This window comes from Saccopteryx bilineata, chromosome 6 (assembly GCF_036850765.1).
Source record: "Saccopteryx bilineata isolate mSacBil1 chromosome 6, mSacBil1_pri_phased_curated, whole genome shotgun sequence".
In the NCBI taxonomy this organism is placed as follows: domain Eukaryota; kingdom Metazoa; phylum Chordata; class Mammalia; order Chiroptera; family Emballonuridae; genus Saccopteryx; species Saccopteryx bilineata.
In genome coordinates, this window is record NC_089495.1 from 11,413,771 (window position 1) to 11,427,443 (window position 13,673).

The 13,673-nt window shown below is 42.2% G+C and overlaps 1 protein-coding gene across 7 annotated transcripts in view; it reads left to right on the forward strand.

Annotated features, from left to right (window-relative positions):
- The window catches only part of TENM3 (teneurin transmembrane protein 3), a 621,635-nt gene that overhangs the window by 284,502 nt on the left and 323,460 nt on the right, over positions 1–13,673 (forward strand). The window contains exon 1 of one of the 7 annotated variants that reach the window (XM_066237380.1): positions 1,551–1,657. The exons of the other annotated variants lie outside the window; for them this stretch is intronic. The gene's annotated coding sequence lies outside the window, so the exon portion shown is untranslated. Of the gene's footprint in view, positions 1–1,550; positions 1,658–13,673 lie in introns of those variants that run through there. 7 annotated transcript variants of the gene reach the window in all.

Genomic DNA, 13,673 nt, shown 5'->3' on the forward strand with positions numbered 1-13,673 from the left:
AAAAAAACAACCACTAAGATGTAGAGACTTTGTTTAAACTCTGAGTAACATCAGACATTTCCATGCATGATGATGGATGTGTTAGATGGTGATGAAAATTGAGAAGTATCCTCCAAGAGATAGATGAGCTGTATTCACATTAATGCAGCATTAGATGCAAAAAGTGCCAATCGTCAAGGTGAAGGTAGTATGCTAAAGAGGAAAGAGGACATTATTGTTAATCATGGGAATGAGGAAAGATATAGTCCTCATTTGATCTTATTGATAAAGGGAGAATTAATTCTTGGATACATTAATTTTTTGGTTTAAGTCCACCTTTAGATATTTAAAATGTGGAATGACAGCTAATACTATAAAGATACATTGATTGATATTGGTACTACACCGTCTTTCTTGATTTCTTCTTATGTATAAAAATACTTGAGGGGTTTGGAGGAACTAAAAGAAAATTCGGTGAACCTAAAAATTCACGAACATTCATTCAATTTTCAGTTTAATGGAGGAAGCTGAAGCGGGTGGAATGTTCTAGAAAAAAGAAATTGAAGGAGGGACGCTGGACTGGAGGCAATACAAAAATAATGACAAAAGTGAATCTGGAGTGAACAAAAAGACAATTTATATAAAAATTTCGGTGCCGCTATATTGAAGTATCTTCTACTTAAAAGTCAAGCTAGTTAGAGCACCACATTAGCTGTTGCAGATCAGGGCTGTCCAGCTCGGACGGACCACCTGGCCCCATGCCGCCAGCCCCAGGAACCTTCCTCCCTCCCGGGGCGCGGGCCCGGCTCGGCTCTCTCATTCGCGTGGATGAGGGTCCGACGCCGCAGCGAGAACGAGGGGGACGCCGAGCAGCCCCCGCCTCGCAGCCCAGGCCGAGCGGCGAGCCGGCGAGCGGGTCCCCGCGGCGTGCACCAGCGACCCCCGCCAGGCGGGACTCCGGGCCCGGCCAGCCGCCCCGCGCCCGCCTCGGGGACCCCCGCCTTTTCCCTGCAGCGCGTCCCGCGAGCGGGCGGACTTAGTTGGGCCGAGACCCGGGTACGGCCACCACGCGCCCGTGGATTGAGTCCACATCTCAGCCGGGCGACGCGGGAATGGTGGCAGAGCGGGGTTGGCTTCCTCCACGTGCTGGGGGAGAGGCTCTTTTGTCGCGCTCGCGGAGAAATCACGCCAACCCCGCAGCGACCTGGCGGAGCCCGGCGGAGAACAGGGGTGCTTTCTAGGCTGCGTGTGCGTGTGTGTGTGTGTGTGTGTGTGTGCGTGCGCGCGCGTGCCGGGCCTCCCCGCACGGTCGTGCCAGCAAGCCCGCACCCAGCTGCCGCTGCAGTCCCCACTCCTCGCGTGGGGCACGGCCGCTCTGATGCCGGCGCGTGCGTGAGTGTGTGTGAGCGTGTGTGCGTGTGCGCGAGCGTGTGGCGAGCGTGAGTGTGGCAGGAGGGGCCGCAGGCAGCGGCCGGGCCGGGCGCGAAGGGGTTAAGCGCCGCCGCCGCCCCCTCGGCGGCCGGCTGTAAACAGACGAGCCTCAGCCTATCATGTCTGGCTGCCGCCCGCAGCCGGAGCCCCGAGCCCGGCGCTGTAACACGAGACGCTCCAGACCCGGGCAACTTGGCAGCGCCGGGCTCGGCTCCGCACAGCCACAGCGAGGGCGCGCCGCGGCCAGGTGGGTGAGCGGCGGCGGCGGCGGCGGCGGGCCCCGCGGCCTGGGCGCACGGACGGCGGCCCCGCGCCGCTCCCGCCGGGCGGCTCGCGCGTGGCCGGGGACGGCGGCGGCGGCTGCCCCGCGCGGCTCCGGGTGCTGTCGGCGGGGGAGGAGGCTCCGCGCGCGGGTGGACTCGGTGGCGAGGCCACATTAGCATCTGAAATGAGGTGGCTTTTTAACCCCTGAGGGGCCAGATTTAAGGAAGGAGGAGCGGCGAGGGCTGAACTTTCTCCGGCGCTCCGAGTGGTGCAGGTAGTCGCGGCGGAATGGAGTCTTTTGTTCCCGGTATTTTTTAATCAGGTGGATTGTTTTATAAGTAGTCTGCAGCCCGAATCCGGGAGGGAGAGGTCTTCTTTCCTGCGTTCGGTGACTTGGGTGATGGGGCTTGTTGGATTCGGTAGGAGCAAGATCTTAGCAGGGGTGATTTGAGATACTTTGTGTCTGCGATGTTTAAAAATCTGCATTGAGCTGAAATTAATCGGCCCTTTCGCCCCATTAACTAAAATCCATCATACTAATTGCTTAATGGGGGAGAAAAAAAGGTACAAGATCATGTTGCTAATTAAACCAGCAGATTTTCTCCTGCAAAATACTCAGTGTGTGATTTTGGTCAAGAGAGGGGTTTTATTGGGCAGAGTCTGTAAAAGAAATCTAACTTTACCGGTGGCCATCGGTGCACGTTCCTCCTGCGGAAGAACTTGTGCACCGACTAGAAAGTAAGAATCGTTTCTTAGCATTTATGCGCGTGGTTTGATAACATCAAACAAAGGTCAGTGCCGGCTCTGGGGATGAGAAGCCCGGTCCTCCCTGCCTGTGCTGGCGTCTCTGCCTTTCTGGAATATCTCATACATGATATGCACAGAATATATGGGTCCCAGTCACAAAGTCATTCTGTCTTCTGAAAGCCTCCTCTAATCAAAATCAGTGCTGTAAGATGGTGTCGTTGAAGATTTGAACCCCTTCCACTGAAGTGGAAATACTTTCGGTAATTGAAAGCAGATTCACGTCTGGAGTAGTACAAGCCAAGGTTTTCATTTTTTAAAATAAACCTTTTGTTCTCTGGTCTTAAATGTTGCAGAGAGCCATCCAGAGACCTCTGTGTGCTAATTGTTAAAGTAGTCCTTAAGAAAGGATTGAAACTATCCAGAGGAAGCATTTTAGAGACAGCTAATTTACTAAGCCCCTCCAGAATATTTTAGTGCCGCATATATGGTCTGTGCCACACATTTTGTGGTTTGCCTCACCACCCCCACCCCCAGCGGATTCCCAGGCGTTAAAATGCAACTCCAGCGTTCAAAAACCTTCCAACCCCAAGCAGTCCATCTGTCTTAAGAGGTTAAAACAAAAAACACAAAACTTGAGAAATTTTGGTGTTATCCCATAGTAGACTGTGATTTACACAATTTGATAGCAAATTTGAAATCAAGTACAAAGTGGGTTTCATTTAAAGAGCTGCTGATTATACATGAACTGGTAGACTGAAATTAACAAATATGATTGCAGGTGGTTAACCTGATTCCTTTCTTGTCTATGGGGGCTAAGTTTTAAAAGCTTTTTTTTTTTTTTTTTTTAAAAAGGGCCCTTGAAAATGAAAATTAGGATGCATTCTAGACAAAGAGGGAGTCACTTGATCTCTTATTAACTGTGCAGATAGAAAAGAATGGTGATGTGTAAGAGTGTCATCTTCCTTCAGGACGTGAGATCTAAAATGAGTCGTGTGATCCTGGGGAAAAAGTTAGAAGAGTTGTACTTTGAACAATGATAATTGATATCAGAAAAAAAATCTCAGAATTATAGGTATTTTGAATTGCTAGTTTCTTAAACCTGTTGTACTGATTATTAATAAAATAGGAATGGACCTCTTTCTAGAGTCAAACGTGGCAGTTTGATTTCTTTAAGACTACCTGGTTTCCTTGTCTTCCCGATAATGAATCATGAGAGCACATTAAAAAACATGAAGTAAATAACTTGGTCACGATTTCAATAATATTCCTGTGAACGTTTCTCACATGGGAAGTCCTCTTCCATAAATCAATATTTAAAATTTCAGCAAACCTTTAACTACCAAGTAAATACTGCATTTTGGCTGCATCGCTGCATACTTTTTAGCTCTCAGTAGCCTGGTGTGTGGCATAATGGAATTTAATTCTCCACAAAGATTTAGCAAAAGAAAAGTGACAACATGGACCCTCATGGATGTCTGCACACTGATTTTTCAGTGTAAGCTCCTTCTCTAAACCAGCGCTTTCTGTGGCTTCTATGTACTGTTAGTTGTTAATGTCCTTACATTATTATTATTATTATTTTACATGGAGGGGTTGCATGGGGTCTTCTGTCGTCTGAGATAATACATTCAATTTATCACGGGACTCCTTTCTTTCATAATGTAGGGACGTGCCAAAGGAGGCACTGTCTAAACACAGTGATCTTGATAATTAATGCCAGAAAATAGATTAAAATGCTGTATTGCAGGTATTCATTTCCTTAAAAGGGCCACCCGAACAGCGTTGCTAAGCACCCGTCACTACTGCAAGTAACAGAAAATGACCCAAATTAAAGAACCTGTTCTAAGCTGTATTCTTGCATTTTCTAAAGTGCATTTCAAAAGGTTTAACAAGACTCATTCAATTAGTGGAGGAAAAATAAGGTCTATTTTCAGCTCTGATCAGCAATTAAGAGATTGGGCTGTGGAACATCAGTCTCTTTATGTTTATAATTTATTTTGTTTGCCAGACTTTAAACAATGGAGAATAAAGATTTTTAACAAACCACCTTTCTAACAGTCCAGTAAATGCTAAATGAAGGACAGTGCATTTATCTGAAATCTTTAACTGAGTCATTTTTTATTAACTTTTCTCATTTTACAAAACATCAATTTTACACTAATATGGCATAATCCCACTTTGTGATGGCTTTCTCACTGTTTGTGCAAATATGTGTATATGTATGCATATACGTATATTATATATATACATGAATGTGTAGTTTAAACTGGAGCATGGCAGTGATTATTCTCTTACTCTGTTTATGAGTGCTTTAGCACTGAACACTTGAAAAATAAGATAGTCTTTCTTAAGTCTTTCTTAACATCCATGTTTGGATGTTATGAATTTGGTACCATTAAGGAAACAGAACAATATATTTATTGAAGTGAGAGAGTTAATAAGTAAATGAGAGATAGTACTGGTTTGCTGTGTGTGTGTGTTGATCATTAAGTAATACGTACTTTCCTGTGTTAGACCAGAACTTTTAAGTAGTTACGACTAGAAACCTCAATCCCAACTCTTAGATGTTTTAGTGAGCTAGCTTTCCAGTGACCTGGTTCTTGGCTTGTCCAACAGCAGTCACAAATACAAGTTGTGGGACTTCCCTGTGGAGAGAAAGAAATGGAGAGAATAGAACAAACGTGAGAGGGATAGGAGGGAGGAGCAAGAGTGTGCCCAAAGGGTTAGGATGGGATTATTCGCCAGGTAGTTATGTTACATTGATCTGGACAAATCTACAAGCATAGAATTATAGCTATTAAGTTATCAATCCTAACTGCTATTTTGGTTATAGTGATCCATGAAGTGATTCTATATCCTCAAACGTTGAATATTTTTAAGCAAAAAATATTCTGAAAGGTACTTTACATTATAAAGTCATTATGTTGGTTTATCAGCTGTATCAGGGTGTTAGCCATCACAGACTTCCCTAATAAGAGGTAATATAAAGTGAGTGAAGTTTGCCTGACTCATATCGTAGTCTTGTCTAAAATGAAAAGTTAATGTAATATTTGTGTCTAAGACCTTTTGACCCAAATTGAAGTCTCAATTTAGTGATTAGATATGTATTGTTTTTGTTTTTTTCTGACATGTCCAAATTTGTATTTTCTATAGAAAATCACAATTGGATATGTGGAACTTATTTGATTATTTTTAGAGATTTGAAATGGTATAAATTTTAATCCTGAAGAAACCAGTTGTTTTAAAACTGGGTATTTATGTTTTGATTTTAGTTATGAACCTGTTATGTTACAAATTCTACGTGTTTAAGTTTGAGATATCAGCTCTTAATTTTAATGATAGGGTGAAAACAACTTCCTCTCTGGTATCCCAGAAACGATTTGTGCAATAGATGTTGCTGCTGGTAAATTCATATCACCAATGAAGAATAAAAATTGAAAAGTACACACAGATATTTGAGGGCACTTCACATCTAAATCATTAGACTTGGGAAACCAGAAACCATGCTCTATAGTAGTTAAAAGAAAAAGTTTCTTTCCTAAGTATTATTATTTTCCTTTCTTAAAATTAAATAACTGTTGCAGGTAAACATATTGTTTTATTCATTTAGAAGGCAGAATGGATTCCAGAGCATACCAGAGTGATATAGAAATGATGTAGGAAAGCCTGACCTGTGGTGGCGCAATGGGATAAAGCGTCGACCTGGAACACTGAGGTCGCCGGTTCGAAACCTTCGGCTTGCCTGGTCAAGGCACATATGGGAGTTGATGCTTCCTGCTCCTCCCCCTTCTCTCTCTCTCTGTCTCTCTCTCTCACTCCTCTCTCTCTAAAAAAATCAATAAATAAAAAATATTAAAAAAAAAAGAAATGATATAGGAAAAACACATCAGTTTTTCCTATTAATATATAGCAACCTAAAATTTTTAAAAATTAAAATGATGTGTGGAAGTTTCAACAAACTCTTTTCCTGTTAAGTTTCTGCAAAGCACCTTTTTTTTTTTTTTCAGTGTTAAATCAGTTCCAGCAGGCAGAGAGAGGACCCGCTGGCTGGGGACCTGTAAAATGTACTCTGGAACTCTTTTAAAATGTTTTTTTTTCTTTTAAATAAAACAGAATCACAGCGTAACAACACATTGAACATTGTTAATCTCTTATAATTACTTATCCATTATTTCATTATCTCTCCTGCTTAAAAGTTGTGCATTAGTGAAGTGGACACCCTGGCTGTGCTCTTCAAGTTTATCTGTCTTTCAATTCCTGTGATAGTAGGGGGCACTACTCCTCCTTAATTATCTTTGTCCGGGGACACACAAAAAGGCCAGGGTAGTTAAACAAAGCCATTTGGATTTGCGCGGTCAGGTAAGTCAGAGGCAAGGAAAGTGGTTAAACGCATTATCAACCTTCGGAGCCCATCACCAGTGAAATGGCTTTGGTGGAGGTGGGGAAGCCACTGGGCTATTGGATGACAGCCACCTCTGCTTGTTTTAGCACCAACAGATTCTCATACGCCACCTGATCATATGTCTCTCTTTCTGTTCTCAAATATTACTCCCTGCGCTAGTAGATCATCGGCATGAAGGTGAACATTAAAATTAGCTTCTTTTTTTAAATGATAGTCGGTTTTCCCTCCTAAGGGTATTTCAGACGATATTCCTTCATTCATTAAAAATTAAGGGGGTCAGGTTGGCTGCCCGGTCTGTATTTGCTTTTAAGAATCTTTTAATGATGATGATGATGGTGATTAGTCTCTTTGCAAAGAAGCTACCATTCTGCTGTTTTTCAAATTGTTTCTAAGCTATTAAGAGAGGAGGCTTGCCAACCTCCATTTTAGCAGCGGGAATAATGTTTAACAAGGGCCTAAGTATGTTTACTTGAAGGTGGTTCAACTTTTGGTAGTTCTGTGACTGCTGTTTTAGAGGCATCATTGTCCCCAAAAAGATCTGTGCAGTTTGTATTTCTTAACTTTATGTCCAATATTTTCCTTGTGATGTATTTTATATCAACTCCATTAAAATGGAATTTTTGCTTAAATATTTGAACAAGTATTGTTTAACAATAGGAAGAGGTTTATTAAACATAGGACACGATCTAACCATTCTGAAAACTCCAGTGAAATCAATGAAGTGCCGCATACAAGATTTTTGTTTTCCTAGGCAAAGCTGTCAGACACAACTGATTGGGGGTTTAGTGTATACTTAATCTTTTTTTACTGAATCCTTTTTTATGACAATTAATCAGAACTAAGTACCAATCTTGTCATAAGCAAGAAAAGGATTGGCCCATTATCCAAATACCTAAAATATTATTTTAAACTTTATCAGATATCACCCCATCACCGTGCCGCGAATTTATGTTACGCTGCCATCGAAGGAATTCAGAGTCACCAAAAATTGTCCCATCAGGAGAGTTGAGTTTTCTGGATTGCCAAGGATGTATTCCTTTAAGAAATATTTATTTAAAAGAAATTAACACCGTGACTGAAATGTGTTTAAAATGAATTCACCTTGCCTCCTCTCTTTCCTATTCTCTGCTCCCACCTCCAGGGCCTGAGTTGAGGCTTTTTTGTCTCCTCCCTTGACTGTGTCCTCAGCCTCCTAACCTGGCCTCCCTGCCGTCTGTCTGTCTGTCTGGCCCCACTCTGTCACCGCAGGTATCCTTCTGAATCATAGTTCTGAGCCTGGTACTTCCCTGCATGCAATCTTCGTAGTGTTCCTTGGGTCAAGTCCAAACTCCTTAGTGGGTTTAACTGGAACCTTCACAATCCCACCTCTGGCCCACTTCTCTTTTCGGCTTATACCTGTCCACCCACACCCCCATGCTTCGCCATTGTCCCTGGCGAGTGCTCCTCATACCTGTTCTTACCCTCTCACCCTCTCACCCACCCTTCAAGAGCCTGCTTGCCTGGCATCGCAAGCCCTCACGGGTGGCCCCAGGCAGGCTGCCTGCCCCTTTGATGCTTCCAGAGCACCTGGTGCCCGTTTCTGTTACAGCACTTCCACGAGGTTCCACTGGACTTGTTTGCTTACAGTCCCCCCTTCCCGACGAGGGGGACAAGTTCTAGCAGGTCACCGCTGTGTCTTACCCAGCTTCGGGCACCAGCACCAACCACAGTGCTGAGAAAACAAGAGCGCTTCCATAGCTGTTTGCTGAATGCTTACTGACTGAGCGTATGAAATGTCATTTAACTTCTTGATAATAGAAGGTCATCGTTATAAACATCAGTTATCTTGTCCTGGGTTACCATATGATAATTTACTCAGGAGCTGTTGAGGGCTAAATATCCCCAATCTGAGGACCTATACTTAGTATTCCTATTTATTACCTATCATTATTTTGAGCCCACAACTAGGCAAAATCTCTTATACATATTTTATTTTGTTCTCACAACATGCCTTTCAGATGGGGTTTCTCCATTTTACTGATGGAAAAATTGTTATACTACTTAGGTTAAGTAAATTCAAGGTCACACAACTGTCAAACGGTGGAACAGCGATCTGAAGGTAGCACTGTGTGATTCCAGACCTATTCCAAATATCACGTCTTTCTTGTAAGCCTTTTGAATACCATGCAGTTCAAGTATAGGTACACTTGTGAAGGTAAGGTTTTCACTTTCCTTTTTACAGAGAGTCAGAGAGAGGGACAGGAAGGTAGAGAGATGAGAAGCATCGATTCTTCGTTGCAGCTCCTTAGTTGTTCATTGATTGCTTTCTCATGTGTGCCTTGACCTGGGAGGCTACAGCAGTGGGAGTGACCCCTGGCTCAAGCCAGCGACCTTGGGCTCAAGCCAGCAACCATAGGGTCACATGTATGGTCCCACGCTCAAGCCAGCGACCCCTCACTCAAGCTGGTGAACCTTGCTCAAGCCAGCAATCTCGGGGTCTCGAACCTGGGTCCTCCACATCCCAGTCCAACGCTCTATCCACTGCGCCACCGCCTGGTCAGGCACTTTCCTTTCTTGTGCTGTCCTCTTTCACCTCTTATTATTAGCTGTCATCAAACAGCTCAGGTGCTCTTACTGTTACCGTTGTGGTTTTGGTAGGGACAGAAAGGTTCTCTCTCGCAAGGACCACTCTCCAAGCTAATTGTATTCACTTGATTAGTTTTGATCTCTCAGAAGGCTTTTTGACCTAATACCTCTATTTCTTTGTATTTCTTGTCCAGTGAGGTTTTTGGATAGCTGAGTTCCAATTAGGCCGTAGGTGTGTAGATGAAGCAAAATGTTCGTTTCCACAATGAAAGGCTTTTAAAAGGAGCCAAGGAATCATTACATTAAATTTGAGTAGGAAAAAGTATGCCACAACTGCCTACACTGATACATTGGAAATTGAAACACATTGATCTTTGTGATTCTCATTTTCTTAAACTGGTAAACACGTCATGTCTTATGAGACTCTCTCTGGGGTGACGGAAATAGGGAAGATACGTCTTTAATATAATAATTTGTAGCAAGGACTAGTGCATCGTCAATGTTCTGGTTCCCAAAAGATGGACAGTGAGGATGTTGAGACCAAAACAATAAAAACAAACAAATACCCCTCCACATTTCTGTCCTCTTGCTTCATCTTCACTGACCTTAAAAAAAAACACACAAAAATTTGAAAACCAATTTTACTGACTTTTCCTATGAAAGTGAAGAGACTTAAGAGATTTTCAGAACTGCAAAGACTCTCCTAGATCACTTAATCCGGATGACACATTGTGTAGGTGGAGAAGCAGGGCTAATTACAGCGAACATTTATTGGGTGCTGAGTGCTTGTCTCGGTGCTAAAACCTTTTTGTAGGTACTAGTTCCCTTCGGATTCAGAACAACTCGTGGAGTTAAATACTCTTCCGGTCTCCATGGTAAAGATGGGGAAACTGAGGCATAGGAGAGTTAAAGCAGTTGCCGGTCCGAGGTAAAAGCGCAGCGCGAACACCTACTCCTGTCTTCACTGGGGACGGCGGGGGCGGGGGGCGGGGCGGGAGAGCGCCACGTTCCTCCGTTAAGAATTAACTGGGCCCCAGAGCCCATGACCTCCGGTCTCCTTTGTGCATTAAAAATAATGATTATGATATGTTAAAGCACCTAATATAGAGCAGGTGGTTTTGAAATAAATGTTCTTGGATGCTATTTTAGAGATGAGGAAATGGAGGTTTAAGGAGATTCAGTATTGTGCATATGGCTGGCTATTCCATCGCTCAAGCGGCCTGCGTTGTTGGTCCTGATCAGAAATTTCTACCCGTCATGACTGAATGCTGCCTCTGGTTTAACTGTCAAGTAGGTTTTGTTTTAACTTGAACCCGAGTTTTGCTTCTCATGTAAATGCTCTTTGCTGTAGAGCTATTCTGGTATACAACCTTTCATAAATATTGTAACCATTCAGTGTTACAAATATTTCTATATCTGTTGGGGGTAAATAATTTATCAATGTCAGTTACTGAGGAAATATGTATTTAGAATATTCTGCTTTTCTTTTTAATCTTTAGATTTTTAAAAAAAATTTTTTTAGTGAACCGTGATTAGAAAGCATTGTCTAGGACATGGGTAATGTCCATTCCCTGATTAATATCCAGCAATGATTAGCATCATTGATTAGAAAATTAGCGGATTATGCCTTTATTGACACGTCTATTCCCTACTTAATGGTTTATTTAATTGATGGCTAATGCCTACACTATTAAAGGCTATTAATACAGCAAAATGGTATTTATTGAACCTGGCAAAATGATAAATTATGTTTACTCCTTTTTGCTCAAGGCTGCTGTATTGGTGGTCATTTTTGTTTTTAATTTTTTTATCATTTTGGTCTGCTAAGAACTTATGCTTAGGAAGTTAAGTAGATTAGCATCTAAACCAGTATATGGTGGTGTGACCTTGAACAAGTTGCTTGACTTCCAGTTGCAGCCATAGGAGGAGGAAAGCAAACCAGATCTTTGACTTAAAACTATAGCGACTTGCCCTGGCCAGTTGGCTCAGTGGTACAGTGTTGACCTGAGGTGTGAATGTCCTAGGTTCGATTCCCAGTCAGAGCACACAGGAGAAGCGCCCATCTGCTTCTTCACCCCTCCCCTTCTCCTTTCTCTGTATCTCTCTCATCCCCTCCTACAGCCAAGGCTCCATTGGAGCAAAGTTGGCCCAGGCACTGAGGATGGCTCCATGGCCTCCATCTCAGGTGCTACAATGGCTCTGGTTGCAATAGAGTAATGCCTCAGATGCGCAGAGCATCACCCCTTGGTGGGCTTGCAGAGTGGATCCCGGTCAGGCATATGTGGTAGTCTCTCTGCCTCCCTGCTTCTCAGTTCAGAAAAATACAAAAACAAAACAAACAAAAAAACCTGTACCGACTCTTGTAGAGGTTCGATAGCATATCTTCAGCTGATTCAAAATTCTTGAAAAAAAAATCAAGCTAAAAATGGTAATAAAATAAGCCTTCACAATAATATATAATACATTTTTACATTTTTGTGCTATTGGGCTATCCTTATTTTTATGTACATATCCTGCTGCTTCTGTGCATGTTTGCCAACGAAGGTGTCATTGGTTCAAGAAGTTGGGGCTCTGGGTTAATTCCATTTTCCTAAGGAGTGAGCAGGGAAAGCCCCATCCCTGGCGAAGGAGGAAGGGGGTCCATTGCCCGCCAGCTTCCGGGGAAATGGTTGCACTGCTGTGGACTGTGTTTACCCGCTACATTTGGATGTAATAGAGATCATGACAATGAAGGTGATGGTCCTCATCGTGAATCGATTATTACTATTCCCATGTTCGTCTTATACCTTAACTAGAACTTTTTTTGAAACCTTTCTTTTGAAGACGTTTATTTGCAAGACACAGATAAAAATAGCTCTTGTTACATAGGCATACCTCATCTTGATCAAAGACCAATTTAGCTAGTTTAATTGTTTACCTTCCCTCACTGACTTGCCTAACCAATGTTTGGCTATTTCGGTGAATTAGACTGAGACAGAAAAAGCGTATTGACCACAGTTAAATGTGTTCTGGGAGGCCTTTTCAAAGGAGAAATTTCCATGATATAACTGAGAAATGATTGCATCACCTGTAAGAGGCAAGGACCGCTTGCGGTGGCCACTCTGAAGCCAGTGACATACACCTGGGTGAATTCTAGTCTTCTTTTTTTAAACTTGTATTATAACACAGCCTCTCTCACAAATCAAGCTTAAGGACTGAACCCAGACAGTATCCTCAATGGGCAAAACAATGAGATTTAGACATTTAGAAGCTAAAACTTTAAAGTTGTTTTCAATGGGCAGTTGTTTGTTACAAATGATTCTTAGCCTTTTTTAAACTGCTAAGATCTGTGAGTGTATGATAATATGTTTGATTTCTTTCAAGTATATTTAAATTTCATGCATATAGCATTTCCTATAGAAAGCTAAGCTTGATCTTTATGTTTATGCTTCTGGTTAGAAATATGGATTCAAGGTGCCAGGCTTTTCATAAAGTGAAACAAATTGTTTACTTCCATGCTCAGATATCAGTCCTGGTTTGTTAAAGTGCTTATTAATAATATTTATTTATTTCAGCAGTGCCTCAGTTTCTCAGGAGCTAAGCATGAACATTATAAACTTACAATACCTTTCTACCTTAAATGAGGCAAAACATGGATAGAATGAAGTACTAATGATTTTAAAAGTGTATTTATGGAGAAAGTTGCTAGCATCTTCTCATCTAAAAAAAAATCTCCCTGTATGTGTTTCATAAAATTTTTCTTTAGCCCCTATTTCCAGGGATAAATCAATTAGCAGTAACAAGCTATTTACCTCTAAATGCTTCAGTTGTCTTTTAAACCAGGGGGAGTCAACCTTTTCATACCTACCGCCCACTTTTGTATCCCTGTTAGTAGTAAAATTTTCTAACCGCCTACCGGTTCCACAGTAATGGTGATTTATAAAGTAGGGAAGTAACTTTACTTTATAAAATTTATAAAGCAGAGTTACAGCAAGTAAAAGCATATAATAATAATTACTTACCAAGTACTTTATGTCAGATTTTCGCTAAGTTTGGCAGAATAAATATTTATAAAACAACTTACTATAGTTAAATCTCTCTTTTTATTTATACTTTGGTTGCTCCACTACCACCCTCCATGAAAGCTGGAACGCCCACTAGTGGGCGGTAGGGACCAGGTTGACTACCACTGTTTTAAACTCTCATGAGATGCCTCATTGGAAAGAGACCGCTAGAAGTTTTCATTCATCTCTGCAGTGTGGACAGGGAAACACTTGGAAACAGTGGTAACTAGTTGTAAACTCCG